Source organism: Magnolia sinica, chromosome 6, assembly GCF_029962835.1.
Source record: "Magnolia sinica isolate HGM2019 chromosome 6, MsV1, whole genome shotgun sequence".
NCBI classification, from domain to species: Eukaryota; Viridiplantae; Streptophyta; class Magnoliopsida; order Magnoliales; family Magnoliaceae; genus Magnolia; species Magnolia sinica.
The window spans coordinates 68,838,416-68,844,309 of NC_080578.1; the positions used below are offsets into that span (position 1 = coordinate 68,838,416).

Here is a 5,894-nt window from a genome sequence, read left to right on the forward strand (position 1 = left end):
ATGTGATTGTTATAAGTAGATTCCTACATCATTAAAAAAAAAAATTTGTTTTCAACCATTTTCTATTTCACTGGATTAAAAACCCAAACAACCCTATACCTTTAAATTAGTTATACGTTATGTTCCCCACTTCCTGAGGATTCGACCTCAGGTTCACTGAGTTATTACTGCATCACATCCCTGCACTTGGGGCCATCGACCCTTGGTTTCGATCATTAAATGCCTTGGAATGATGCCTTCCTATAAGGAGAAAGCTAAGGTTACCCAAAAATATGAACATATTTGTAAATCTTATATGTGTAAGCTTACTAGGGATTTTAGAGAATTTGAACTTGATAGTCAAATCTTTACCTCTACCCCTCTGGTAATCCAAAGGGACTCCTTTGGGAAGCATCTCAAGAGTCTCTTGTTGAGTGTGAAATATTGCATATTTTCTCCTATTTGTACCTTGGTTTTATAAACATGATAGTGCTTAATCGATTTAATTATGCATGTTTTCATGTGCGAGGTGATTTCGAGAGCTTAAGGTGAATTGATGGAAAAAGGAAGATTTATACTCAAAATATTACTAAATGAAGATTTGGAGATTTAGAAGTCATTAATGAAGAATTCACATGCCAAAGATCCAAGAAAACTAAGTGAGGAATAAAGAGAATCAAAGATTTGAAGTGAAGAAAAGGAATCCTGAAATTGTCAAGAAAACAAACATATTTATGAAATTGTCTTGAAAAAGCATATTCTAAAACTCCGAGCATATTTTTGGAAACTACATATTTTTGGAAACTACACAGAGTATGTAAATTTAAGGTGACTTAAATTCTGAGCCTATTTTGAGAAATTGCGCAGAGTGCGTAAATTTGAAGCGGTTTCTAGATTTTTCCAATTAGGTGCGAAAGTTGGAGTTTCACCAAAATAAATAGGACTCCCTAGGATGCTCTAAAGCATCTTCTAGGGTTTGAAAAGGTCTCAAGGAGTATACAAAAGGGTGGAGCAGCCGCCAAAGAGTTTTTCTTCTTCCCTAGTTTATTTTTTATGCTTTGTTTAAGAGATTTAGTTTCAATCATGTCTATGGTTGGCTAAACCTCTTAGCTAGGGCTAAGAGGTGAAGCTTTTAGCGTGTTTGGATTATTATCTTGCTTTGATTCTTGTTCTTATTGAACCTCATTGATTTCTAGTTTGATATTAAAGGAATATTTTCAGTATTCTATGATTTATTGTGACTCAAATTACAACAGATGTTGTGATAGCTTTGGATATCTTCTTTTCCTGTTTTGAGATTGTGAGATTGGTAAATCCTATTGTTCACCATCATCTCTTGGGAATGGTAGGGTGATGGAATCCCTTCCAATCTTCACAATTCTCCTCCATTAAGAATTAGGTCAATGAAAAGTTCATATTTGATTTAAATTGCTTTATCTTCCAATTGGATAGGATAGGACTCCAATTCCAATTGTGTTCCTTGAATCAAGTAAGGTAGCATGTTGATAGCTACAAGTGGATCCTTGGCACCCTAGTTCTCACCTTTAATTGATAGTTTAAACATTATTCACAATTACTCTCAATTATTCTGATTTCAATTTAGATCTTCTTTTATTTCTAGTTTTAGTTCTTTTCAGAATACCTACAAGTTTAGTCCCTGTGAATTCAACCTCGTTCTCACAAGTTATTATTACATCGCGACCCTACACTTGGGGTTGTGAACAAGTTTTTAGCGCCGTTTTCGGGGACTACGGCTACATTTTTCTGAGATTAGTTGGTATTAGAATTAGGCTAAGATTAGGGTTACCTTTTACTTCTTCTTTTTTTAGGTTAGGATTTTTTCTAAAATTGTTTTTAAAAACTAACATTGTTTTCTGTTTTGTAGGATCTTAACATAGCAACTACAATCCAGTAATCTCTTTCCAATTCTCTCTCTCTCTTTTCTAAATTTCTTATTTGCTTTAGTTTTCTTTATTCTAGGTTTTAGTTGTTTGGTGCTTGAGGGCTGTGCGTGTTTCATACCCAATTGGGTTCGTAATAACACTCTTCATCACTTGAGTGAAGGAGGATTAGTCAAAGGGTTGCCTATCCATCAAAGGATTATACACCACTTGGATCCTCTCAGTTAATTGAAGTAATGGCTGCAAATCAACCTCAACCTCCAGTTAAGGAGGTTCAAGATGAGAATGAGGTGCATAATGCTCCCCCGCCATGTACTTTACGAGATTATTTACAACCGGCGGAGGTGAGTACACCTTCTTACATGATATTTCCATTGAATGCAGGAACTGTGGATGTTAAACTGGGGGTGATTCAACTCCTTCCTAAGTTTCATGAACTTGAATATGAAAGTCCTTACTTGTATATGAAAGAGTTTGATAAGATCATATTTACACTACACTTCCCAAACGTGTCTGAGGACACGGTAAGACTGAAATTGTTTCTTTTCTCTTTGAAAGAAAAGGCTAAGTCATGGTTATATTCCTTAAGACCAAGGTCCATTGGCACATGGGCTGAGATGACAAGGGAGTTCCTTAAAAAGTTCATCTCCTATCATAAAACAAATACCTTAAGGAAATCAATCATGAATTTTGTGCAAAAAGAGGATGAGACCTTCTTCCAATGTTGGGAGCAATTTAAGGATCTCATAAATTCATGTCCACAACATGGCTACGAAACATGGCGTATAACAAGCTTTTCTATGAGGGATTGACCTCATCCATGCGCTAATTTGTGGAGATGATGTGTAATGGGGAATTCATGAACAAGGAAGTTGATGATGCGTGTGATTATTTTGGTAAACTCACTAAAAACGCACAATCATGGGATACCTCTTCAAAAATTACTACTTCTAAGCTTACTTAATTAAAGAAAAGGGGAGAAATTTATATTCTAAAAGAGGAAGATGATATAAATGCAAGAGTGGCTAAACTCACAAGAAAATTTGAGGCCATGACACTTAAAAAGGAAGAACTCGAAAGGGCTGCAGAAGTTGTTGTGGTATTTTTGCTTATAACATACATACAACTGAGAATTGCCCAACAATTCCTGCTTTTCAAGAGATATTGAATGAGCAATTAAATGCCGTAAACAACTACTAAAAACCTTTTAGTGGACCCATCTCAAATATATATAACTCAAGCTGGAGGAACCATCCAAACTTCAGTTGGAGGAACAGAAAAACTGCTGCTCCTCAAGGGATCCTTAACCAATTTTTGAATCAAAGGAATCCTCAAGAAGATCCGATCTTAAAACATATACAAAACCAAAAGCTTTTTAATCTGGGTATGCTGCAAGCCTTTTAAGATGTTATAAAGGCCATATAAGGGCTTGAAATAAAAATTCGATTGGGGAGAAATGGATCCTTCCGACTCAGTCTCTCCCCAACCCAAAAGGGCAATATGAAATCAGTGACCCAAGCTCTTTAAAACAGATGGAGCAGGCTAAGTCTATCACCACTCTTAGGAGTGGGAAGATAATTGACAAATCTATTCTGGTGCGGGCTGAAAACCCAAGGACCCAGAAATAGATGAGAATGATAGACCTAGCAATGCTCCACATGGGTTAGAACCGTAACCTCAAAGTAAGCCGATTGCACCATTCCCTCAACGATTGATTACACCAAAATCTCTCTCTAACTCTCAAGATATTCTAGAGGTACTTAAGCAAGTGAAGGTCAACATCCCTCTATTAAATGCCGTTAAACAAATCCCTTCATATGGTAAATTTATGAAAGATTTATGTACGACCAAAAGACGGCAAAACATACAAAAGAAAATATTTTTGACAGGAAAAGTGAGTGCCATCCTCAAGCAAGATGTGCCACAAAAATACAAAGATCTCAATAGCCCAACCATCACTTGTGTAATTGGAACCACCGGATTGAGCACACACTTCTTGACTTGGGGGCGAGCATAAATCTGATCCCTTACTCGGTTTATGAACAATTGGGTCTAGGTGAATTAAAACCCACCCAGACCACATTACAACTTGCTGATCGCTCAGTTCGTGTACCGAGACGGATGATTGATATGAGCAGTAAAATACCCGTCATTCTTGGTCGCCCATTCCTTGTTACATCAAATGCTATCATTAATTGTCAGAATGAAATTATGAATTTATCTTTGGAAAATATGACATTGGAGCTCAACATCTTTTTCAATATAAACAAACAGTTAGAGGATGATGATGATACCCACGATATCAACATGATCGATTCTTTCGTGGAACATAGAGCACTTTTAACTTTATACTTTGATACTCTAGAGATATGCTTGGCTCACTCCCCTGATGTAGATGATGACATGATTAGGGAGATGGATGCCTTGCTTAATGCTATGTCGGTACTTGAAGTTAACCGGTGGAGTCCACAATTTGAGAAATTGCCTCAAACCGATGTATTGTCTCTACTGTCTAACCTCAAAGCATCGAAGCTTGACTTAAAATATTTACCCGCTGATCTTAAATATGTCTACTTAGGTCAAGATGAGACATACCTGGTGGTGATTTCTTCCTTCCTTAAGAAAGAAAAAGAGAGTGTGCTCATTTCCACTCTCATTAAGCATAAAGAAGCTCTTAGATGGTCAATTGCGGACCTCAAGGGAATTGACCCTTTGATTTGTACTCACCGCATCCATCTTGAGGATAATACGAAAACCTCCCGACAACCACAACGTCGACTTAATCCAAATATGAAAGAAGTGGTTAAGGTTAATGTCACGCCCCAAACTTGAAAACCCTATATCCGACAGTCAATGGGTGAGTCCAACTCAGGTAGTTCCTAAGAAGTCCGTAATCACCATCATAGCCAATGCCGACAAAGAACTCATGCCAACTAGAGTTACTACTGGTTGGAGAATGTGCATTGACTACAAAAAGTTGAATACCGTCACAATAAAGGACCACTTTCCTTTGCCTTCATCGAGAAAATTTTAGAAAGGCTAGCCGGTCACTTTTACTATTACTTGACAGATATTCAGGCTATAATTAGATAGAGATAGCCCTTGAAGATTTAGAGAAGACAAAATTCACATGGCCCTTTAGCACCTTTACTTACCAAAGGATGCCATTCGGACTATGTAATGCCCCTAACACTTTTTAGCGATGCATATTAAGTATTTTTTCTGACATGGCGGGGCAATATTTACAGGTCTTCATGGACAACTTCTCTATCTTTGGTCCATCTTTTATCGAGTATTTGGAAAATCTTGAATGTCTGTATAAGCAATACAAGGAAAAGAATTTGGTTCTGAATTGGGAGAAATGTCATTTCATGGTTCCCAAGGGAATTGTGCTTGGACACATAATTTCATCCAAGGGAATCGAGGTAGACAAGGCAAAAATTGATCTTATCTCTAACCTACCTTCACCCAAGAGCGTACGTGACATGCGATCATTCCTAGGACACACTAGATTTTATAGACAATTCATAAAGGACTTTAGTCATCTCTCTCATCCTTTATATAATCTACTTCAAAAGGATGTACCATACGAGTGGAATAAACAATGCCAAGAAGCTTTCACTAAGCTCAAGGGCATGTTAACTATCGCACTTATCATGCAACCACTCGATTGGATCATCCCTTTTGAGATTATGTGCGATGCATCTGACAATGCTATTGGGGCGGTGTTAGAACAAAGAAAAGAAAAGAAGCCCTACGTTATTCACTATGCAAGTAGAACTCTAAATTCTTTCCAAGTGAACTACTCTACTACGGAAAAGAAACTCTTAGCCATAGTGTTCACTTTGGACAAATTTAGGTCTTACCTGATCGGATCTAAGATCATCATCTACATGGACCCTGTGACACTAAAGTATCTTCTTTCTAAGATGGATGTTAAGCCTCGCATGATAAGATGGATCCTTTTACTCTAAGAATTTAATATTAAAATAAGAGATAAAAAAAGAGTAGAAA

The 5,894-nt window shown here is 37.1% G+C and overlaps 1 non-coding gene across 1 annotated transcript; it reads right to left on the reverse strand.

Annotated features, from left to right (window-relative positions):
* Positions 1 to 2,544: 2,544 nt before the first annotated feature.
* Positions 2,545 to 2,652, reverse strand: LOC131250343 (small nucleolar RNA R71). Its single transcript, XR_009173262.1, has one exon. It is a non-coding gene; the product is annotated as a small nucleolar RNA R71 (small nucleolar RNA).
* Positions 2,653 to 5,894: the final 3,242 nt, after the last annotated feature.